Below are 25,898 nucleotides of genomic sequence, written 5' to 3' on the forward strand. Positions count from 1 at the left end.
GTACCATTATACGCCAGTCAGGATGGCTGCTATCCAAAAGTCTACAAGCAATAAATGCTGGAGAGGGTGTGGAGAAAAGGGAACCCTCTTACACTGTTGGTGGGAATGCAAATTAGTACAGCCACTATGGAAAACAGTGTGGAGATTTCTTAAAAAGCTGGAAATAGAACTGCCATATGACCCAGCAATCCCACTTCTGGGCATACATACCAAGGAAACCAGATCTGAAAGAGACACGTGCACTCCACTGTTCATCGCAGCACTGTTTATAATAGCCAGGACATGGAAGCAACCCAGATGCCCATCAGCAGACGAATGGATGAGGAAGCTGTGGCACATATACACCATGGAATATTACTCAGCCATTAAAAAGAATTCATTTGAATCAGTTCTAATGAGATGGATGAAACTGGAGCCCATTATACAGAGCGAAGTAAGCCAGAAAGATAAAGACCATTACAGTATACTAACACATATATATGGAATTTAGAAAGATGGTAACGATAACCCTATATGCAAAACAGAAAAAGAGACTCAGATGTATAGAACAGACTTGTGGACTCTGGGAGAAGGCGAGGGTGGGATGTTTCAAGAGAACAGCATCGAAACATGTATATTATCTAGGGTGAAACAGATCATCAGCCCAGGTTGGGTGCATGAGACAAGTGCTCGGGCCTGGTGCACTGGGAAGACCCAGAGGGATCGGGTGGAGAGGGAGGTAGGAGCAGGGATCGGGATGGGGAATACATGTAAATCCATGGCTAATTCATTTCAATGTATGACAAAAACTACTGCAATGATGTAAAGTAATTAGCCTCCAACTAATAAAAATAAATGGAAAAAAATAAAAGAGTTCCATGGTCAAATATGTTGGGAGAAGGCACTAAGGGGGATGGTGAGCAAAAAGAATACTTTTTCTGAATAGTTTGGACAAATTGGATCATTTAATCCCATATTCCCAGTTGGTAGGGTTCTCAATCTTTTCCATGGGAACCAAGCTCCAGCCTCCTTGGAGCGTGGGGTGGGGGCTTTCCAAAGCAATAGTATTAGCACAGGAACAGTTCTGGGAGGTCCTGTAGTAAATCTTGTTAACACATTACTTGATCATATTATTTACATTTTTTGTGGATATGAACTGGGGAGGTACCTATGACCTTCTACTCTTTAACAAGAGGCCTTTTCCTTCTCTGATTCTGCCCCTTCCTACCAGGGCGGTATAGGAAGGCGGTGTAGGAGCGGGGGTTGCTTCTCTGGCTCTGAGGAAGAAGACTTCGTTGCCTTGGATCTTCATGCTCTTGCCCTTGTCATCTTTAAGTGGTAAGATCTGCAGAAGTGGAGGTGGTTGAGGATGCTTTGGGTGCATAAGAACACCGCCACAGCTTTAGGGGCGTGTGATAGAACCTCTACTTCTGTTTAATTTTTTCACTCCATCTTTTGGATGTTTCCATGTGTCTGTCTTTTATCCTGAAGAGCAGTGTATATTCATAATAAACACACTTGTATTAGGTGTACACACTCAAATTTGGTTGCTAGTGATCTAAAATGGCTAAGAATATGTTGTCAACTTAAAAGCAAATAGAGAGGCTGTTCATTCACTCCTTCATTTATTCCAAATTCTACTTCTTGAGAAAATACTGACAGTCACACCTACTAGGCACTGAGGATGTTGTAATAAAGAAGTGTCCTTACCTTCACAGAGCTTGTTGACTCAGGCCACAGGGACAAAAGAAGTTCTGGTAATGAATATGGCTTATTAGAATAGAACATTGAGGATTTGGAGCAAAGTTTCCCCTGCCGTTTCCTTTCTGCATGTGTTCATCTCCAAACGATGATGGAAGCTAATGACTCATTAAGAATTTGGGACTGCTATTACCTGGACTTCTTTCTCATTATGTGTTTGCTTATTAAAGATATGATATACAGTACACTTGACTCTAAAATTTGTGATTTGCAAAAATAAGTGCACTTTGGAGTTAGTCTAACTAGCAGATTTGATATATGATTGTCCAGTTGATCAATGTCAACTTGGGGTTATATGATGATGTATCAGTTTGTTAGGGCTGTTGTATGTAACAGAGTGCTACAAATGGAGTGGCTTAAACAAAATTTATTTTCTGGAGGCTAGAAGTCTGAAATTAGTATGTGGGAAAGTTTGGTTTCTTCTGAAAGCTCTGAGGCAGAATATGTATCATTCCTCTCTCCTAACTTCTGGTAGTTTGCTGGCAATCTTTAATGTTCCTTGACTTGTAGATCCCTATATCTCTGTTTTCATCTTCACACGACATTCTTTCTATATGTGTCTGTCTCTGTGTCCAGATTTTCTCTTCTTATACGAACTCCATTTATATTGAAGTAAGCCTAACTCTAATGACCTCATCTTAACTGGATCATCTGCAAACAACCTGTTTCCAAATAAGGTCATGTCCACAGGTACTGGGGTTAGGACTTCAGGATCTTTTGGAAGGGACATGATTCATCCCAATAACAGATGTTAGAACGTGCTGGCAGCTGGGTCTGGAGACTTCTTTGAAACTGCCCTTGATGTGGGAACTCAGGTCATCCACCTAGCCTTTGTGGAACTTGCTCTCCAGGGTGATGGAGCCTATCCTTGTCATCCTGCCACTGGTTTCTATTGGGAAAAATGTGGTTACATGGAGTGAGGAACTGCAGAGGATTTCTGGTGTCTCCAGAGATTTGGGAAGCTGTGTTGATATTGAAAATGAGAAAGAAATGGAAAATGTCATGAAAATACATTACTGCCATAAACACAGAGGTGGTGGAAGATACACAAGCAACAATGATTTTTATCTTGGAGGGGACTCATTACTCAGTACTCTCTGAGATTATCCTCCACATTAAGGACTCTCTGGAGAATCTTACTCTTTATGACTAAGAATCTCATTTCCTACCCTGTACATCCCTTTATTACAGGTATTACTGCGCTCTGATCATTTACTTTTCTGTCTGCCTCTTCACAAGATTGTGAGTTCCTCAATAATTCATCTTTATATTCTTACCATTTGGCAGAGTATCTGGCATTGAGTAGGTGCTCAACAAATATTTGGTAAATAAAGGTTTAAGTCACTTTTTATTAAACCATATGGGAAAGGTATCAAAAATTAAAATTAGCAAAAAATCAAACCAAAAGTAGTATTAATACTCAATATTAGAGAAGTGAATAGATATATTTTGATCAGACTCACATGACCAGATTTCATGATATGAACAATTATGTTTTCAAAGAAAGCTTATTGACATGAGATAGTACATAGTTAAGTTAAAAAGCAGTATATAAAACTCTGTGGTATCACTGTTTTATAAAGGATGTTCTATATCTTGGTGCATATGTAGGTAAGGATGTAAAACATAAATATGTGTATATATTAGACATAGAGGACTAAGGAAGGAAACAGATTCACATATCTGATCATCTCTGCTTGGTGAACTAGTTTTTATTTTCTTTGATAAAAGTGTCTGCATTTATATTACAAATTTTCTGCATGTATTTTTATGTCCTGGGAGAAATTGATGGGCTGGATTAAAAAAAATAAAACACAAACTAAGAAGCCTTCTTGGAAAGTTGTGGAGGCTGTTCTCACAGGGAATAAAAAGAGGGACATGATCATTCATCACTCCAAGAGTAAATTCAAAATTTATCCTCAGGCCTCTAGAGTCTTAAACAAGCCCGCTGCTGCTTCATTTCTAAAACTGATTCCTCAGGATAACCCCACCTGCCCCGGGATGACCTGGGTGAGCCTGGCCGTTCAGTGCCATGTGAGACATAGCAGCTGCTATGTCCTTGTTGCAATCCAAGGTGCTACAAGGCCAAGAACTCCACACAAGGCTGTCCCCACGTGATGACCTCCCTTTGTCCCACTGAAGCTGCCTCCTTCTCCAGGGGCACCGGCAGCCTCAGGGCCAGACTGGGAACAGCACAGCCACCTTCCTGTGCAGAGCAGCTATACTGGCCAGAGATTAAAGTCTTCCAACAAATAATTCATTTACAAAGAAAAAAAAATTATTGCAAGGATTCTTAAATGAGGACTGTGGACACATTCTGGGACTGCCTTAAGGAAGGGGTAGCGCTAGAGAACTGGCCCTGATAGAGGAAGATGAGGAATGGACTGGGAGCTTCTGAAAGGAGAGGTAACCAAGGTGAGCCAGAGACAAGGCTAAATTTACACTTGGCGTCTGGGTCAGGCTGACCTGTTCAGGAGAGGGAAGTTGAGATCTGGGCTGAGTGTGAACCATGAGAACGAGAAGTGACTTAGGCCAGTTCTGCTCTGACTTTCAAGGGAAGCAAATCCGCCCTGCCCTGCCCTGACCCCATACCCTGCCACCCCGCCACCCCGCCACCCCCGGGATCTGGTTAAAACGCAACTTCTGATCCAGTCAGTCTGGGTGGGGCCCGAGGGTCTGCAGGTCTACAAGCTCCCAGGTAGTACCTATGCTGCTAGCCCATGATCCACACTTTGAGAAGTGAGGGTTTGGAAGGCAGAGGGGACAAACAAGGACCTCTGAGGGGCCCAGAGGGTGCACTTCACCTCACTGACTGAGCCCAGTCAGTGATTTGATTGAGAGGCCATCTTGTCATGGTCAGTAGTATTTGGGAAGCTGTGTGGTAGAAAGCAGCTTAGTGTTTTGAATCTCATTGACATTGGTGTGAATCTCAGGGAGCTTGGTGTTTACCTTGTAAGGAATGGAGAAGCTTTGAGGGTTTATTTCTCTACTGGTCAACTCCTTCCTCAACTTCCTGGTTAAGTGCCTCCTTCATGCTTGAGGCATGGCCAGGTCTTCAGTGGAAGTGGATGGCTGTCATCACCCTGGCCAGGCTGGGGCATGCCTCCTGCCCAGAGTCGCTTGCCCCGAAAGGGAGAAAGGCTTGAAAGGCCAGACTTCTAGCTGTGGTCAGGGGACACACTGGGCCCTCACCGCCTCTTCTCATGGTGAAGTTGGCTTCCAGGTAACAGTGTCCATACTCAAAGTTCGGCCCATGGCCCAGCGAGATCTGCGTTACCTTGTTATAAACACAGAAGGACTCCGTCTCAGACCTACTAAATCAGAGTCTGCATTTTAGCAAACTTCCTGGGTGATGTGTGTGCACATTAAAGCTTGAGAAGGATGGACAGCCTCACATGACTCTCCCCCAGCACCCTTCTGTCCAGGGAAAGAAACTGAATACATTGAACACATGCTTGCATAGCCTTCCTGCAGAGCTTTACTGTGGACTAGGCAGCATTCTGAACATATTTCAAATAATTAGCTCTTCTGAGAACCCACCAGCCACACCACTGTACTCTTCTCTCACCTGGATAACCATATCAGGGCCACCCCGTAGTGTCCCAGGGGGTGGCAGGCGCCCCGTCCTGTTTAGCCCCCATGACAGCCTTGCCAGCACAGGGCTGCCTGGAGGCTCTCTGGGCCTCAGCACAGAGCAGTGAGAGTGGGGAGGTGTGTGTGTGTGTGTGTGTGTGTGTGTGTGTGAGGGAGCATAGAGCAGTGAGAGCGGGGAGGTGTGTGTGTGTGTGTGTGTGTGTGTGTGTGTATGAGGGAGCATAGAGCAGTGAGAGCGGGGAGATGTGTGTGTGTATGTGAGGGAGTGCTCTATTGAAACTAGTCTTTTCTGAGCATCATGAGAAACTTTCTGGATTCTGCCAGTGACTGCAGTCCAGAAATGGGGTTGGTAGACTGGTTTCCACCCTCTCCCCAACCACTTGACATCTTCTAGCGGGAGGGGAAAATGCTGTTTAAAATCTCAGATCATACTGATGGGGTGAGTCTCTGGAAGGGAAGAACCTGAGATGCTGCTTCCAGCTCCTCACTCTCAAATGTGGGGACTTTTGGCTGCATAGAGCAGTGGTTTAGAAATTGGACTCTGAAGAAAGGCTTCTTGAGGTTAGATCTGCATCCTGTCACTTACCAGTGGTATGGGCCTTGGATATTACTTAACATATTTGTGTCTCAGCTTCCCATCTATAAAATGGGAATATAAAGTACTTACCTTATAGACATGTGGTGAGAATTAAATGAATTAATACACAGCATGTACTTAGAAGCACTCGATTAACGTTACCTATTGTTGGGGTGGTTCTGTTTAAAGTCAGACTTAACTTCTTCTCTACTTCACCAAGTAGAGTTGAGTTGAGGCCAGGACAAAGCTGGAGGATTCCAGGGATGTTCCAACATTTGAGAAGGGGATTGACAGATCTTCCATGGTGGAGAGGGATTAGGGGCTGTATTCCTTTTTCATTGCTACTGTAATAGATTACCACAACTTAGTGGTAATACCACTAAATGGTAAATACCACTAGTGTTTTACAATTTAAAAAAACAAAATTTAGTATGCTACAATTCTGGAGGTCAGAAGGCTGAAATGAATTTCATCAGGCTAAAATCAAAGTATCCTTACAGCAAAGTACCCTCAGGAGGCTCTAGGAGAGAATTCGTCTCTGCCTTTTCCCTCTTTTAGAGGTTTCTTTGGCTCATGACCCCTTCCTCAAGCCTCAAAGCCAGCAGCCTAGCATTTGCAGTTCTTGCTCACGTCATTCCTTTGCTTTGGTTTTAGCCTCTCCATTCTCTCTCACTTCCCTGCCTTCTGCTTTCATCTTTAAGGACCCTGGTGATTACACTGGGCTCACCTAGATAATCCAGGATCACATCCTCTTCATCTCACAATCCTTAACTTAATCACATCTGTAAAATCTCTTTTACCGTGTAAGATACTGTCCATAGGTCCTGGGGATTGGCACAAGGATATCTTTCGGGAGAGAAGTATTATTTTGCCCACAACAAGGACCAAAAAGATTCAGCTGCAGTTTCCTAAGTATATGAAGAAAACCTGTGTCAGTACTGAGGTGAGGTTGGTAAGAACTTCTTGATAATCAGAGGGCCCTCTCATTATTGGGCATTTATATGTGCCAAGCCCTGTTATAGGTGTTTCTGTGGTTTTTTAGCATTTAATTTGTATACTCACCCAATTTATAAATGAGGAAACAAGTTGAGAGAGAGGGGTCCCTTCTCTGATGGCAGGGCTGATGTTTGAACTTATGTGTCTGACTGCAAAGCCCATCCCCTTCCCACTGTGCCGTGATTTTATTCAGAGTAAATAAAGCCCAGTGAGGCGTGCTCTTTCAGTAGGTTTAATGTCCTCCCTGGAATCCATTTTTACAAATGCTACTTGAATATTTCTACAGCTGGGAGATGGCCAGAGTGAAATTTGGCAGTAGCCTTTGGAGTCTCATTACCCAGGATGGGGGAGGACTGGGGGAGCCCCTTAAGAAAGAGGCCTCCATTTGTGATGGGCCCCTCTTGGGCATCATCTCAAAACCCCAGAATTTCCAAGCCAGTTTGGCCCAGAAACCCAATGCCCTGCCCTTCCTGGCCTAGCTGGATGCTTAGCCCAGTGTAGGATCCTTTCACATAAATAAATGAGAAGATATTATGTATAGTGTGCAAACCACTCCACAAAATCAATTCTGCACCTTTGGCAGCAAAGATTTTGGCATTAGGACTATTGGAAGAGTTCATGAATAATGCAGGTTGTACTAAATGGCAGGAGGGAGAAACATGGTTTGGCAAAAGTGCTGTTTTGTTGGAGACAAAACATTCAAGAGTCCATACGAAGCTGGGCAGAGCCCCTCCCCGATGAGATGATGGGCGAGAGGAAGAGCCCCAGGAGTGACTGGGATGAAGGCACTCTTGTACTGACAGAGAGCGTGCTGCCTCCATAGGAATTGGGGAGCATCCCTGAAATACTTCTACTGGAAGCAGCTCTGGGAGATCCCAGTGACCAAATGGGCTCACAGGGGAAATGATAGAGAAGCAAACTTCAGCTTCGTGGGAGAAAGAGCTTTCCAGCAACCAGAACTGCCCAAAGAGGGAATGGGCCAATGCAGACAGCAGTGAGCTCCCTGTGTTCAGAATTATTTAAGGAGAGGCCACACATGGATCTGTTAGGAAGCCTGGAGAAAGAGTTTCTACTATAAACCCTTGCTTGTGGGTTTAAAGAAAGTGATATTAGCCTCTAAGACGATATTTGAAAGGTCTCCTCCACTTATATAAGTCTCCTGGGTTATTACTGGGAGTTCCCAAGTATTTCACATATGTTCAAATCAGTCCTCTGATGATTTTTTGAATTGGTTTGCTTTTTAGAAATAGTTATTTATTTTGCTGCATGGGTCTTAGTTACAGCATTTGGGATCTTCAGTTGGAGCCTGTGAACTCTTAGTTATGTGGGATCTAGTTCCCTGACCAGGGATACAACCCAGAACTTCTGCATTGGGAGCATGCAGTCTTAGCCACTGGACAACCAGAGACATCCCCGTCCTGCTTGTTGCTATCACCTGCCTGTGAGTTCCTTGAGGAAGGCCCTTTACACCCATCACAGCTCCACTCTACCTATGCCGTTGATTGCCAGATGCTTTATATACCAAATGCACTATAGTCCCAAAGGAGAAGAAGGCAGCAGGGTGCTAGTAAAAGTTTAGTCGTGGGTTCTCCAGAAAAAAAAAACAAGAATATTTCTCAGGGACTTCCCTGATAGCTCGGTTGGTAAAGAATCGCCTGCAATGCAGGAGACTCCGGTTTGATTCCTGGGTGGGGAAGATCGGCTGGAGAAGGGATAGACTACCCACTCCAGTATTCTTGGGCTTCCCTTGTGGCTCAGCTGGTAAAGAATCTGCCTGCAATGCAGGAGACCTGGGTAGATGTTTAGCCACAGGTTCTCCAGAAGAAAAAAAAGAATGTTTCTGATTTATAGTATTTTCCACTTTCTGTGATATAAATACTTTCACAGATTGGAAGCTACCAACTTGTTAGCAACTGGCTTGTGGAATTCCTGAGAAATTAACAGGCGCAGGTCAACACACTGTGAAACACAGTTTCACCACACTGTGAAAGGAAGTTTCCATTTGTCTTTGTCATTCAGAACCCCTGCTTCTTGTGGTCAGAGTGCACTGTGGGAGAAGTCACTAGCTTTCTGCAAGAGGCACCCTTTCCATAGGGGATCAGATCAAAGCTCTGGGGCAGGCTTACTTCCTCCTCATTCCCACGTCACAATATTTTCCTGGCTCTCAGCACAATTTCAAGAGACTCACCATTTCAAACTCACCATTTCAGGAGAGACCTTCCCACGTGTGCTAATAGTTAACCTCGTAGATCATCATCCTTCAATCTCAGTTTAAATTTAGCTGCTTCTGCAAAATAGCCAATCATCAGAATTTAATGGAGCGCCTTAAAAAATGTAGAATCCGGTGCTGCTCTTTCCTCCAGAGATTCCAATTTAGTAGATAGGTTATGGAGCCTGGAAATCTGTAATTTTCTGAAGTTCCCTGGATGATTCTCATAAGATAAGTATGTAAGTCACCAGGCATCATTGCTTTGGGAAGGAAGTTAGTTAGAGCAGAGCCTTTACTAGCCTTTTCAGAAGAGTAACAGCCATCAAATATACTTCTGAATCATGATGTTTTTCAAGTTGAAGTATAGATGATTTACAGTGCTGTGTTTGTTTCTGCTGTACAGCAGAGATTCAATTATACATGCGTATATTATTTTTCATATTCTTTCCATTATGGCTTGTTACAGATATTAAATATAGTTCCTTGTGCTATACAGTAGAACCTTGTTATTTACCTGTTTTATATGCAATAGTGTGTATCTGCTAGTCCTAAACTCCTAGTCTGTCCCTTCCTCCCCTACCTCTTTCTCCTTTGGTAACCATGTTTGTTTTCTATGCCTATGTATCTGTAAGTCAGTTCATTTGTATCATTTTTCTAGACTTCAAATATAAGTGATATCATGATATTTGTCCTTCTCTGTCTGACTTACTTCACTTAGTATGAAGTAAGTTAGTTTCATCCATGTTGCTTCAAATGGTATTATTTCATTCTTTTTCTGGCTGAGTAATATTTCATTGTGTATATGTACCACGTCATTTTTGTCTATTCATCTGTTGATGGACACTTAGATTGCTTCCAAGTCCTGGCTATAATAAATAGTGCTGCTGTGAACATAGGAGTGATTATATATTTACAAATTATTGTTTTCTCCAGATATATGCCCAAGAGCAGAATTGCTGGATCATATGGCAGCTCTATTTTTAGTTTTCTGAGGAGGCTTCATGCTGTTTTTCATAGTGACTGCATCAGTATACATTCCCACCAACAGTGTAGGAGGGTTCCCTTTTCTCCACACCCTCTTTAGCATTTGTTATTTGTAGACTTTTTAACGACAGCCATTCTAACTGGTATGAGATGGTACCTCATCATAGTTTTGATTTGCATTTCTCTAATAATTAGAGCTATTGAGCATCTTTTAATGTGCCTATTGGCCATCCATATGAACCATGTGTTTCCAATGACCATCACCCAGTACCACTTGGCTGTGGTTTGACTCTTCCTCTGGTTCCGCTAACCCTGCCCTCCTCCCTCATCCTCTCTCCCCAAGTCTTCCTCTGCACCTTGCAGGCCTGCTGTAAAGCTTGTATATTGGGATTCTCCAGAGAGGAACTCTCCTCTTTCTTCCCAGCCTGACCAAAGAGAAAATGATCTCAGAAATGGGCAAAGAAAATAGAGCAAAAGAACTAAGCTGGCTGTAAGTGGGAAGAGACTGTGGTAAAGGGGAGTCTGAAACATTTCAGAGTCCGAACCCAAAGTGACAACCCCAGGCTACAGAGCCTGCTATGAGCAAGGAGGATTAGAATAGCAAGGCTGTTTACAGGCAGAAGGCTTGGGCTTAGGGCTTCAGGTGGGGATAACTCATGAATAGAACCTGGGTAAAACTCTTTATAATCATCCATCTCTTCATCAAAACCTCAGCCCTTCTGCCTCTGATCTGGACCTTCTCTGATCTCCAGCATGTTCTGTGCTCTACACATCAGAGTTGATGACCTAGGATTGCCTCTTAGGTTCACAGTGGTGCCTCCTTAAAGACTGATTCATTTATATGACCTCACAGGTCCCTTCCATCCTCCTAATTGCCAAATTTTCTGCCAAGAAACTTGAGGGTAGAGAAGAGGTTTTTTTAATGTCATCCTTAATTCCCCTAACAAGGTGTCTCCTAAACAGAGGTTACTGGAGAAATACTGTGTCAGCTGGCCTCCCGCCTCTCCAGAGCACAAAGATACAACCACAGAGCCCATGTGTGCCAGACTTGGGGCTCATCTGTTGTCTATACCATCTATACCCGCAGATAACAGCTCTGGTGAACTTTGGATGACTTCAGGATCCCATCACAGGTTAAACTTTAGCCAGCTAGTAAGGTGGAAAGGAGATGCACATTGAATTCTAAGGACCCTGGAACCTAACACCAGGTTCTGTGCACATAGTGATAAGAGGGCTTTGTAGGTGTGAAAGGCAATTTGCAGAGGTGGCCTCCAGTGGAAAACAGGAGGGTTATGAGCAGTAGGAGGGAGTCAGGGTGGACAGCATATGGAAATCCCCAAGGGTGGGACCAAAGAACCTGGAGCACTCAGGAGCTTACACTAACTTGCTGTGGCCAGGTCTATAACACTCATATTGTCTGGCTCTCAGGATCTCCATGGATAGAATTTTGATTTTATATAGTTGAATCTATCGTTGTTTCTTTTATTTCCTAAAGATTTGAATCAGACTCAAAAATGTCATCTCACTCTCAGGAAATCCACCCACAGTTTTGTATTAGTTCTCTCTAGTTACATTTGTTTTATTTTTACATTGAGATATCTAAAGTTAAAAGATGTGGAAGTTTGGGTGCTTTTTATTTTTTCTTTGCAAGTGCCTATCCAGGTGTCTCAATACCATGTATTAAAATTTCCAGTCCTGTGAAGTACAGCTTTAATCATAGGATAAATATGCTCTGCGTGTGTTTATTTCTAGATTTTCTATTCTAATGTCTGTTCTTGTGTTGGCATTAACTGTGTTCATCGTAAAGCCCCCTTAGACATTTTAATATAAATAGGGCTATCCATCTCCTATTTTTTCCTCCTTGTTTTTAGAGCTTTCATGGTGTTTTAGTTGTTTGGGTTGCTATAAGAAAAATGCCATAGACTGGGTGACTTATAAACAATAGAAATTTGTTTTTCACAGTTCTGTAGGCTGGAAAGTCTAAGGCATCAGCAGATTCTATGTCTGGTGAGAGCCCACTACCTGGTTCATAGGTGGGTGTCTTTTCTCTGTGTCCTCACAGAAGGAGGGAGGGAACTCGCTGAATATCCTTTTACAAGGGCACTAATATCACTCATGAGGGTTCCACCCTTATGACCTTATCACCTCCCAAATGCCCTGCTTCTTAGTACCTTCACACTAGGGGTTAGGTTTTAACATATGAATTTAAGGGTGGGACATAAACATGCAATCTATAGCACATGGCTATTGTTACCTGTCTCTAAGGACTTTAGAATAAATTTATCTAGCTCTAGTAAATAAGTGGGCTTACCTGGTGGTTCACATGGTAAAGAATTTGCATGAAATGTGGGAAGACCTGACTTTGATCCTTGGGTTTAGAAGATCCCTTGGAGAAGGAAATGGCTACCCACTTCAGGATTCTTGGGGCATCCTTGGTGGCTCAGATGGTAAAGAATCTGCCTGCAATACAGAAGACCTGGGTTTGATCCCTGGGTCAGGAAGATCCCTTGGAGAAGGGACTGGCAACCCACTCCAGTATTCTTGCCTGGAGAATTCCATGGACAGAGGAGTCTGGTGGGCTACAGTCTATGGGGTCGCAAAGAGTCAGACATGAACAAATGAAGGGTGCAGATGATGTACTGAAGTGAGTTAAAATTCCTGCTCTGGTACTAAATGTGGAAACTTGGTGAATTATTCCAGTTCTCTGGTCTGTTTTCCCATTTGTAAAACAAATAGGAAAGTTTCTGCAGAGTGCTATAAATTGTTGTGAGGACAATTGTTGCTCTTAGCCAGTGGAGGAGAGGGAGCGGGTGGAAAGGTAGTTGTGTGCTTGGGGATTATTTAGTCATCTCTTCCTGTCTGCAGGTTCTAACCAGTGGAGAAAAGAAATGAGCAGCTAGAAGGCAATGATTTGTTAGCTATATGGTATCAAGTATGCAATAATCCTGAATTTGAGGGTTTCTTGGTGAAGTTGGAATGGAGACTAATCCAGGGCTTCCTGCTGCTTCTCAAGCCCAAGGCTTTGTCCCGGACTATGGGGAGTGCTGGCTTCAGGGAGGGCGGGAGCTGCTCAAACATCCATTGTTGCCAGAGAAAGAAGGCCCTTGAGCGAATGGTGGTTCCACCGTTTCCCCTTGAAGTTCTGGCCCAGATGTTCTGTTGGGGCAGTGAACGGAGTCCTGGCCCTTCCTGCACTTCCTTGAGGCCAGGGAGAGAGAGACAGAGCCATTCTTTTGGCCATTGCTCTGTAAGGGAGGAGCCACAGGGGTACAGAGAGGCTCTGGGACTTTGGCTCCAGGCCATCCCCAGTGTGGAGAGGGCTGTGAAGACTGCTGAAACAAAAATGGTTGTGCCTGGGGTGATGAAAAGAACAGTTAAGACTATTATGAAGAGCTTGGGCTCAAAGTATTTGCAAGTCTGGTTGTTGGGTGGCTCCAGGAAAGCTGTTGGATGAATACCCTTCCCAATGCCTTTCTCTGTGTCCATCCACCTTGAATGATATGAGCATCAGTTCCTGTTGAAGTTTGTGAAAGCCAAGGGCAGAACAGCTGGAGCTTTATAGTGCCAGATGCCCGAGAATACGTGATGAGTTAGTGACTTTGATAGAAGAAAACAGGATGTCTGTTTCTGGAAAGGTTACCCTAGGAGGTGGGGGAATTTTTCTTTCCCAACACTCCTGTTGGGGTTTTTTGGGTTTTTTTTTTTTTTTGGCTCTGCTCTGTGTTATACAGGATCCTAGTTTCCCTACCAGTGACCAAACCTGTGCCCTGTGGAAGCACAGAGTCTTAACCACTGGACCACCCATGATGTGTGTAATCACAGAACTTCCAGGGTGAATTCTTTTTCAACCATAAGCTGAGGTGGTTGCTTCCAGTTATTGAATGAGCCTGTTGGGCCTCCTTGAAGATGATTATACAAATGGATAGGAGCTCAAAGAGGTTTATGTGGTAGGACTTCAAAGGAGCAAGAGGGCTGCTTCTTGGTGCTTTATGGTCCTTTAGGGCAGGTTCTTGAATTGAGGAAAGAGTTGAGCAGGTAACTGGGGAAAGAGCATCTGATGGCTGAGGAGATAGCATGTACAAAGACCATAGGACAAGAGCACAGCCTAGTAAAGTCTCCTTAAGAAGACCTATTTGACTATATATATAAAACAGAAAACTAAGAACCTTCTGTATATCACAGTCAACTCTGCTCCATACTCTGTAATGACCTATATGGGAAAAGAATGTTAAGAGTAGATACATGTACATGTAAAACTAACAAAACATTGTAAATAAACTATAATAAAAATTAATTTTAAAAAAGAAGAAGGCATGTTACACTGAAACACAATAGGCAAGGGGAGGAGAGGCAGGAAGGGAGTCAGGACATATCAGATGGATAGTGGTTCTCAACCCCCACGCACATTAGAATTCCCAGGATGCCTTTAAAACAAGATATTCTGGTACTGTTGTTTTGGTAGTTTGAATTGACTTTTACTTACTTATTTTTTAGATTTGTTGTGGACTGTTTTTGAAGTCTTTATTGAATTTGTTACAATATTGCTTCTGTTTCTTATGTTTCGGTTCTTTGGCTGCCAGGCATGTGGGACCCGAGCTTCCTGACCAGAGATGGAACCTGTACTGCCTGCATTGGAAGGCGAAGTCTTAACCAATGGACCACCAGGGAAGTCCCTGAATTGACTTTTAGGCTCTTTGGTTCCTCCACTGATAAGAATATCATTGTTGCTGTTATTGTTTATGAAGGAATATTTGTTTTTTGAACTTTTACTGAACCAAAGATCACAGCTCAAGATGTTCAGGCCCTTTCTGAAGAGTTTGTGTGAGGATAATGAGAGGACATGCCCTTCAAAGAGGTTGGTTCTTTCCTGGGAGATTCAATAGGAAAATAGCTGGGCCTCCTTTTGATCAATAATTCTAGGACAGCTGAAGCTGCTGAAATACAGTAGCTGCTCCTCTTGGGGAGGTAACCATCTTTTTTTCTTTTCCTTAAGTTTTATTGAAGTATAGTTGGTTTACAATGTTGTATTCATTTCTTTTGTACAGAAAAGTGACTCAGACACACACACACACACACACACGCACGCATGCACGCGCTCATGCATGCACGCACCCACGCACACACGCACACACACACTTTGTTCTTTAGCCACAGTCATGTCTAACTCTTTTGTGACCCCATGGACTGTAGCCTGCCAGGCTCCTCTGTCCTTGGGATTTCCCAGGCAAGAATACAGAAGTGGGTTGTCATTTATATATGAATATATATATATTCTTTTTCATATTCTTTCCCATTATGGTTTGGCATAGAATACTGAATATAGTTCCCTGCACTATACAGTAGGACCTTATTATTTATACGCCCTATATATCTGGTTTGCAACTGCTAATCCCGGGCTCCCAGTCCTTTCCTCCCCTACCAACCCTCCCCTTTGGCAACCTCAAATCTGTTCTCTATATTTGTGGGCCTGTTTTTGTTTCACAGATGTGTTGATTTGTATTGTATTTTAGATTTCACATACAAGTGAGAGCATATGGTATTTGTCTTTCTGATTTGCTTTGCTTAGTATGATAATCTCTAGTTGCATCCATGTTGCTGCAAATGGCATTATTTCATTCTTTATTATGGCTGAGTATTATTCCATTATATATGTGTATAATGGGATTTTGCGCCAATATATGTAATGGAATATGTCACAGTTTCTTTATCTGTTCATCTGTCGACAGACATCTAGGTGGTTTCCATGTCTTGGCTGTTGTGAATAGTGCTGCTATGAACATAGGGGTACAAGTATCTCTTTAAATTATAGTTTTGTCTGAATATATGCCCAAGAGTGGGATTAGTGAATCATATGGCAACTCTATGTTGGGGGAGGTAACCATCTGAATGACCAAAAGCTTGGGTGAGGCAAGTGGAATTCTTGTGGGTTATGTGAATGTGAGTTAAGTAGAAAGTTCAGAGAATGATCCAGGCATTGGTTTTTCAAGCAAAAGAAGATGCGAAATAATAAAGCAAGCAGTGGCAGAGCTTTTCTTCCTTGCTCTTAGCCCTGACTTTACCTAAGGCTGTCCTTTTCTCCCTCTGTATATCCTTCGTGTCTCTCCATCTCTGTTTTCTCTCTCCTCCAATCAAAAGCCAGCTCTGGAAAACCAGTGAACTCTAAGCTATCATGGCAGAAGACAGAACAGTACTTCGCATTCCTCATGTTCTTCTTACAAGTTTCCTTGACACTTCTCCCATTGAGTGGTAGCATCTGTGTCCTCTCCTCTTGAGCTTGTATGGATATTTTTGGCTGCCTCAAACAATAGAGTATAGTAGAAGTGATACCACATGAGTCCTGACACTAGATAAAAAATATACCATGCAGGGAGACTTCCCTGGTGGTCCAGTGGTTAAGACTCCCAGTATAAGGGATGTGGGTTCCATCCCTGGTTAAGAGAACTAAACCCAACATGCCATGAGAAATGGACAAAAAATAAGAAAAAATAAAACAAAAAGCAAAAAACCTATATATATGTATACCATGTCCTTCTGCTTTTTTCTTTGGGGACACTCAGTCTTAGAATCCAGCTGCTGTTCTGTAAGAAAGCTTAAATAGGTCTGTGCAGAGAGCCCAGATGGAGAGACCCTATAGAGGTGTAGTCAACAGATGGCTGAGGTCTCCTCCAAGAACCAGGGTTAACCACCAAATACATGAGAATAGACACTTTTAGGTGATTTCAACCCCAAGCCATATCAATAACCTCAGATATGCAGATGACACCACCCTTATGGCAGAAAGTGAAGAGGAACTAAAAAGCCTCTTGATGAAAGTGAAAGAGGAGAGTGAAAAAGTTGGCTTCAAACTCAACATTCAAAAAACTAAGATCATGGCATCTGGTCCCATCACCTCATGGGAAATAGATGGGGAGACAGTGCAAACACTGTCAGACTTTATTTTTTGGGGCTCCAAAATCACTGCAGATGGTGATTGCAGCCATGAAATTAAAAGACACTTACTCCTTGGAAGGAAAGTTATCACCAACCTAGATAGCATATTAAAAAGCAGAGACATTACTTTGCCAACAAAGGTCCATCTGGTCAAGACTATGGTTTTTCCAGTGGTCATGTATGGATGTGAGAGTTGGACTGTGAAGAAAGCTGAGCGCCAAAAAATGGATGCTTTTGAACTGTGGTGTTGGAGAAGACTCTTGAGAGTTCCTTGGACTGCAAGGAGATCCAACCAGTCCATCCTAAAGGAGATGAGTCCTGGGTGTTCATTGGAAGGACTGATGCTGAAGCTGAAACTCCAATACCTTGGCCACCTCATGAGAAGAGTTGACTCATTTGAAAAGACTCTGATGCTGGGAGGGATTGGGGGCAGGAGGAGAAGGGGACACAGAGGATGAGATGGCTGAATGGCATCACCGACTCGATGGGCATGAGGAGTTGGTGATGGACAGGGAGGCCTGGCGTGCTGCGATTCATGGGGTCACAAAAAGTCGGACACGACTGAGCGACTGAGCTGAACTGAACTGAACCTCCAATTCTTGGTTATGGCCCAAACATTGGGAAATAGAGATAAGCTTGCTCTGTGGTAGCCTCTTTGAATTTCTGATTCATTTAATTTGGCTCTCTACTCCAATAATACCTCCTTGGAGAGGACTTCCCTCACTACCTTTGTTTGAAATGGTATTTTTTTTTTATTATTTTCTATTCTCTTTCTTTTTCCTTCATAGCAATTATCTGATAAAAATATATATGGTTGATTTTCTATGCCTCCCATATTGGAATGTAAACTCCATAATGATAGAGACATTGGTTCTTGGAAAAGAGAGTTGGTTCTTTTTTCCATTGGTTCTTGGAAAAATCCACATATTGGATATCTGTGCAATACTTATTTGTGAAATGAATAAAACTTGACAATTATACCACCAGTTCATTCTTCCAGAATCATGTCAGACATGATATGTTAAGCTATCCCAGCACTCCTTGCCCTAGAGCCTAGATTATGCTGTGGAGTAACTCACAACATAATCATGCCTTACTAAGTAAAATTTTGGCATGTTTATTCTTACTGTTGTTATTATTTGGGTGTGTCCAACCAGATACTAGGTGCTCCCCTGGGTCGTAGATTAATAGTTTCATACTATTTTTGGTACATGGTAGAAGTACAAAAAGTTCTTGATTTGTGATAAGTTTTAGATCAATGCTTTGGCAAGGTAGCTGTTGTTCACTCAGTCATGTCCAACTCTTTGTGATACCATGGACTGAAGCACGCCAGGTATCCCTGTCTTTCACCATCTCCTGGAGCTTGCTCAAACCCATGTCCTTTGAGTCAGTCATGCTATCCAACCATCGTATGCTCTGTTATCCCCTTCTTCTCCTGCCTTCAATCTTTCCCAACATCAGGGTCTTTTCCAGTGAGTCAACTCTTCGCATCAGGTAGCCAAAGTATTGGAGATTCAGCCTCAGTATCAGTCCTTCCAATGAATATTCAGGACTGATTTCCTTTAGGATGGACTGATGTGATCTCCCTTCAGGCCCAGGGACTCTCAAGAGTCTTCTCCAGCACCACAGTTCAAAAGCATCAATTCTTCAGTGCTCAGCTTTCTTCATGGTCCAACTCTCACATCCATACAGGACTGCTGGAAAAAGCATATTTTTGACTATATGGATTTTTGTTGGCAAAGTAATGCGCCTGCTTTTTAATATGCTATCTAGGTTGGTCATAACTTTTATTCCAAGGAGCAGGTGTCTTTTAATTTCATGGCTGCAGTCACCATCTTCAATGATTTTGGAGCCGAAGAAAATAAAGTTTCTCACTGTCTCCATTGTTTCCCCATCTATTTGCCATGAAGTGATGAGACTGGATGCCATGATCTTAGTTTTTTGAACTTAGTTTTTTGAGTTTGAAGCCAACTTTTTCACTTTCCTCTTTCACTTTCATCAAGAGGTTCTTAAGTTCTTCACTTTCTGCCATAACGGTGATATCATCTGCATATCTGAGGTTATTGATATTTCTCCTGGCAATCTTAATTCTAGCTTGTGCTTCATCCAGCCCAGCATTTCACATGATGGACCCTGGCAGGCTACAGTCCATAGGGTTGCAAAGAGTCAGACACAACTGAGTGACTAAGCACAGCACAGCACTCTGCGTATAAGTTAAGTAAGCAGGGTGACAATATACAGCTTTAATGTACTCCTATCTCAATTTTGACCTAGTCTGTTGTTCAGTGTCCAAGTCTAACTGTTGCTTCTTGACCTACATACAGTTTTTTCAGGAGGCAGCTAAGGTGGTCTGGTATTCCCATCTCTTTAAGAATTTTCCACAGTTTTTTGTGATCCACACTGTCAAAGGCTTTAGCATAGTCAATGAAGAAGAAGTGGATGTTCTTCTGGAATTCTCTTGCTTTTTCTATGATCCGACAGATGTTAGAAATTTGATCTCTGGTTCCTCTGTGTTTTCTAAATCCAGCTTGTACATATGGAAGTTCTTGGCATATGTACTGTTGAAGTTTAACTTGGAGAATTTTGAGCATGACCTTGCTAGCATGTAAAATGAGTGTAATTGTGTGGTAGTTTGAACCTTCTTTGGCATCTTCCTTCTTTGGGATTGTAATGAAAACTGACCTTTTCCAGTCCTGTGGCCACTGCTGAGTTTTACAAATTTGCTGGCATATTGAATGCAGCACTTTCACAGCATCATCTTTTAGGATTTGAAACAGCTCAGCTGGAATTCTGTCACTTTCACTAGCTTTGTTCATAGTGATGCTTCCTTAGGCCCACTTGACTTCGCACTCTAGGATGTCTGTCTCTAGGTGAGTGATCACACTATTATGTTTATCTGGGTCACTGAAATCTTTTTGTATAGTTCTGCATATTCTTGTCACCTCTTCTTAATATCTTCTGCTTCTATTAGGTCCATACCATTTCTGTCCTCTATCATGCTCATCTTTGCATGAAATGTTCCCTTGGTATCTCTAATTTTCTTGAAGAGATCTTTAGTCTTTCCCATTCTATTGTTTCTCTCAATTTCTTTGCATTGTTCACTTAGGAATGTTTTATTATCTCTCCTTGCTATTCTTTGGAACTCTGCATTCAGATGAGCATATCTTTCCTTTTCTCCTTTGCCTTTGAGTTCTCTTCTTTTCTCAGCTATTTGTAAGTCCTCCTCAGACAATCATTTTGCCTTTTTGCATTTCTTTTTCTTGGGGATGGTCTTGATTACCACCTCCTGTACAATGTTACTAACCTCTATCCATAGTTCTTCAGGCACTCTCTCTATCAGATATAATCCTTTGAATCTATTTGTCACTTCTACTGTATAACCATAAGGGATTTGATTTAGGTCATACCTGAATGGTCTAGTGGTTTTCCCTACTTTCTTCAATTTAAGTCTGAATTTGGCAATAAGGAGATCATGATCTGAGCCACAGTCTGCTCCCGGTCTTGTTTTCACTGACTATAGAGCTTCTCCATCTTTGGCTGAGAAGAATATAATCAATCTTGTTTAGGTATTGACAATCTGGTCATATCATGTGCAGAATCATCTCTTGTGTTGTTGGAAGAGGGTGTTTGCTATGACCAGTGCGTTCTCTTGGCAAAACACTGTTAGCCTTTGCCCTGCTTCATTTTGTACTCCAAGGCCAAACTTGCCTGTTACTCCAGGGATCTCTTGACTTCCTACTTTTGCATTCCAGTTCCCTATGAGGAAAAGGACGTCTTTTGGGGGTGTTAGTTCCAGAAGTTTTTGTAGGTCTTCATAAAACTGTTCAACTTCAGCTTCTTTGGCATTAGTGGCTGGGGCATAGCCTTTGATTACTGTGATGTTGAGTGGTTTGCCTTGGAAGCAAACTGAGATCATTCTGTCATTTTTGAGATTACACTCAAGTACTGAATTCTGTATTCTTTTGTTTTACAAAAGAGTCAACTCTTTTGTTGACTATGAGGGCTACTCCATTTCTTCTAAGGGATTCTTGCTCATAGTAGTAGGTATAATGGTCATCTGAATTAAATTGACCCATTCCCATCCATTTTAGCTCACTGATTCCTAAAATATCAGTGTTCATTTTTGCTATCTCCTGTTTAACCACTCCAATTTACCTTCACTCATGGACCTTGCATTCCAGGTTCCTGTGTGATATTGTTCTTTACAGCATGGGTCTTTACTTTCACCACCAGACACATCCATAACTGGCTGTTGTTTCTGCTTTGGTTCTGCCATTTCATTCTATCTGGAGCTATATCTCTGTTCTTCTCCAGTAGCATATTGGGCACCTACTCACCTAAGAGTTCATCTTTCACTGTCCTATCTTTTTGCCTTTTCATACTGTTCATGGGGTTCTCAAGGCAAGAGTGCTGAAGTGCTTTGCCTTTCCCTTCTCCAGTGGTCCACGTTTTGTCAGAATTCTACACCATGACCAGTCCATCTTGGGTGGCCCTACACAGCATGGCTCATAATTTCACTGAGTCAGACAAGGCCGTCAAGATGGTGGAGTAGAAGGACATGTGCTCATTTTCTCCTGCCAGTGTCTGGGAGTCTCCGGTGGAGGTGTGTGTTGACAGTGGACTTCCGCGGGGCCAGTGACACTGACTGCAACAGTCCTAGGAGGCGTGGTATGCTGGCAAGGTAGAAGGTGGACTAAATCAACATATAATCACAAGGCTTTCCAAGATATGGTGTGGATGATTTGCACCATATTAGTTGAAGATATTAAGGACAGGAATGGTATGGACCTAACAGAAGCACAAGATATTAAGAAGAGGTGGCAAGAATACACAGAAGAACTATACAAAAAAGATCTCAGTGGCCCAGATAACCACGATGGTGTGATCACTGACCTAGAGCCAGACATCCTGGAATGCAAAGTCAAGTGGGCCTTAGGTAGCATCATTACAAACAAAGCTAGTGGAGGTGACGGAATTCCAGTTGAGCTATTTCAAATCCTAAAAGATGATGCTATGAACGTGCTGCACTCAATATGCCAGCAAATTTGGAAAACTCAGCAGTGGCCACAGGGCTGGAAAAGTTCTGTTTTCATTCCAATCCCAAAGAAGGGCAATGACAAAGAATGTTCAAACTACTGCACAATGGCACTCATCTCACACGCTAGTAAAGTAATGCTCAAAATTCTCCAAGCCAGGTTTCAACAGTACATGAACCGTGAACATCCAGATATTCAAGCTGGATTTAGAAAAGGCAGAGGAACCAGAGATGAAATTGCCAACATCCACTGGATCATCAAAAAGCACCAGAGTTCCAGAAAAACATCTACTTCTGTTTTATTGACTATGCCAAAGACTTTGACCGTGTGGATCACAAAAAACTATGGAGAATTCTTCAAGACATGGGAATACCAGACCACCATTTCTCTAGCTGCTCCTGAGAAATATGTATGCAGGTCAAGAAGCAACAGTTAGAACTGGATATGGAATAACAGACTGTTTCCAAATTGGGAAAGGAGTACGTCAAGGCTGTATATTGTCACCCTGCTTATTTAATTTATATATAGAGTACATCATGTGGAATGCCAGGCTGGATGAAGTACAAGCTGAAATCAAGATTGTTGGGAGAAATATCGATAACCTCAGATATGCAGATGACACCACCCTTATGGCAGAAAGCAAAGAAGAACTAAAGAGCCTCTTGATGAAAGTGAAAGAGGAGGGTGAAAAAGTTGGCTTAAAACTCAACATTCAGATTGATGGCATCTGGTCCCATCACTTCATGGCAAATAGATGGGGAAATAATGGAAACAGTGAGAGACTTTATTTTTGGGGGCTCCAAAATAACTGCAGATGGTGACTGCAGCCATGAAATTAAAAGACACTTGCTCTTGGAAGAAAAGTTATGACCATCCCAGACAGCATATTAAAAAGCAGAGACATTACTTTGCCAACAAAGCTATGGTTTTTCCAGTGATCATGTATGTATGTGAGAGTTGGACTATAAAGAAAGCTGGGCACGAAAGAATTGATGCTTTTGAACTGTGATGTTGGAGACGACTCTTGAGAGTTCCTTAGACTTCAAGGATATGCAACCAGTCAATCCTAAGGGAAATCAGTCCTGAATAATTCATTGGAAGGACTGATGCTGAAACTGAAACTCCAATACTTTGGCCACTTGATGTGAAGAACTGACTCATTTAAAAGACCCTGATGCTGGGAAAGATTGAGGGCAGGAGGAGTCACGGATGACAGAGGATGAGATTGTTAGATGGCATCTCCAGCTCAATGGATGTGAGTTTGAGTAAACTCTGGGAGTTGGTGATGGACAGGGAGGCCTGGTGTGCTGCAGTCCATGGGGTCACAAAGGGTCGGACGTGACTGAGTGACTGAACTGAACTGAGAAAGTCAGTTCTGGGACTTCCCTGGCAGTCCAGTGGTTAGGACTGTGTGCTTCCACTGCAGGGGAAAGAGTTTTGGTCTCTGTTCAGGAACTAAGATCCTGCTTACCTTGCAGTCAAATAAAAGAAAAGAAAGTCAGTTGTGATTCCAGAGATTTTGGGTTACAATGTATTTTGTATGAAGCTCTGTATAATTTGAAAAGTGGACCTTTTTTCACCTATCCTGGCACAAAGTATCCAGACCTTTATTTGTATCATGTGTTCGGTATGATGCTGGTCAAATGGTATTTCTACAGGGCCAGACCTAGAAGCAGGGTCAGGCTTGGGGCGAGGGAGAGGGTGGAATGGGAAAGTGACAGCTATAATGCATTGTTTCAGACTTGAGGATTAAGGAGTCCCTGCTAACAGATTTTGTTGGGAATGGGTGGTCTGTTTCGGAGAAATGAGATCTGGAATGAGATTCAACCTGGAAGGCCCGGACTTCCTGGGTGGATTTTGGGTCAAGACACTCAAAAGAAGCATCTTTTCATGGTTTTCATCTGAGTGTCTCACTCATGCCAAGTCCTTTTAAGCTAGGGGAGATACATCCTAATTGGTCATGAAGGCAGTCGTCTCTGATTTAGGGCATACACAGTTGAGAAGAACTTCCGCATTGGAAATGAGAGAGGAACACCATGTTTGGGAAGAGTCTCAGCCAAGGTGGTCGTCACACAGAGAGCCATCACTCACCTCTGTCACCAATACACCCACCAGTCAGAAACTACCCAAACTCTGAAAACAGAAGGATACCCCACTGGGAAGAGCTCAGATATTTAGGCACTGCTCCCCCCAGTCCTGCCGAAGCAAGTTGTAAGAAGATATGTGCACTGATGAAACCATCCTCTTCCCCGCAGAATTGTCTGAATGAAACCAGAAAAACGATCCATGGGAAGGCACTACCTGTGGCTGCAGCTGGCAGGGCTGCTTAGCCTTTGAGCAGTTGGAGGAATGCTCTGTTAATTTCCTGAAACTAAGAGTTAGGTCTAGATTCCAATGCCTAGGCTCTGAGCAGTAACTTGACTTTAGGTCATGGTAAGCTCAGTAAAAATTAAGCAGTGAATGCTGTGGAAATGAAGCAGTTGGTATTGAAATAAAAATTTGAAAGAGTTAAAATCTTTCAGTTTTTATCCTTTCTCCTGGACTGATTTTGGTGTGTGTAGGGAAATTGTAGGAGTGTTGAGGGAGAATCAGAATTGCCATCCTGGGCATTTTCCCGAAATTTCTCTAAATCTAGAAAATGCTATGTGGCAGAAATTTGTTTAGGTTCAAGTAAACTGTCATTAAATTTGTTTTGCACAATCGAGGGAAAATTCAATGATGCCCTTTCCAATAAGGTCTTCTGTATGTTTTGACGGAGGATAATTATGTTTGAGATTCACTAATTTTGAAAAGCCAATTCAAGGTGAATTTATCTTTTGATGCTCCTCACAGTGATTTCAGAAGCTTTTTGACACTGAAGCAAAAGAGGATGCAATGTTTCTTCAGCACACAAGACTTCCATCAGTGTGCCCCAATCACATAGTCCAGTTTGTTTTTCAGAATTTCATAATAGAGGTTAGTAGACAGATTAACCTGATGCCCTTGGGTCCTTTTCAGTTTTCTGGGTGCTCCTCCCTGACTTTTGTGTTCTTCTGCTTACCTTAAAGAGCTCACACCCATATGTCCCCTTGGAGGATTTCCTACATTCTATTGGAGCCAACATAGATTTTGTGATGCCCCAAAGTTTACACTAATCACCTTCCCTCCCCTGCCAAGCACTTAGCTTTTGACTATCTGTGCAGGAATCTGTATGCAGGTCAGGAAGCAACAGTTAGAACTGACATGGAACAACAGACTGGTTCCAAATAGGAAAAGGAGTACATCAAGGCTGTATATTGTCACCCTGCTTATTTAACTTATATGCAGAGTACATCATGAGAAACGCTGGGCTGGAAGAAGCACAAGCTGGAATCAAGATTGCCGGGAGAAAAATCAATAACCTCAGATATGCAGATGACACCACCCTTATGGCTGAAAGTGAAGAGGAATTAAAAAGCCTCTTGATAAAAGTGAAAGAGGAGAGTGAAAAAGTTGGTTTAAAGTTCAACATTCAGATCATGGCATCTGGTCCCATCACTTCATGGCAAATAGATGGGGAAACAGTGGAAGCAGTGTCAGACTTTATTTTTGGGGGCTACAAAATCACTGCAGATTGTGACTGCAGCTGTGAAATTAAAAGACACTTTCCCTTGGGAGAAAAATTATGACCATCCTAGACAGCATATTAAAAAGCAGAGACATTACTTTGCCGACAAAGGTCTGTCTAGTCAAAGCTATGGTTTTTCCAGTGGTCATGTATGGATGTGAGAGTTGGACTACAATGAAAGCTGAGCGCCAAAGAATTGATGCTTTTGAACTATGGTGTTGGAGAAGACTTGAGAGTCCCTTGGAC

General features: G+C 42.6%; 1 pseudogene; it reads right to left on the reverse strand.

Moving 5' to 3' along the window:
- The window catches only part of LOC110143046 (ferritin heavy chain pseudogene), a 34,588-nt pseudogene extending 30,337 nt beyond the window's left edge, over positions 1–4,251 (reverse strand).
- Between the last annotated feature and the right edge of the window lie 21,647 nt (positions 4,252–25,898).

The sequence above is a fragment of the Odocoileus virginianus genome, chromosome 7 (assembly GCF_023699985.2).
Source record: "Odocoileus virginianus isolate 20LAN1187 ecotype Illinois chromosome 7, Ovbor_1.2, whole genome shotgun sequence".
Taxonomy (NCBI): domain Eukaryota; kingdom Metazoa; phylum Chordata; class Mammalia; order Artiodactyla; family Cervidae; genus Odocoileus; species Odocoileus virginianus.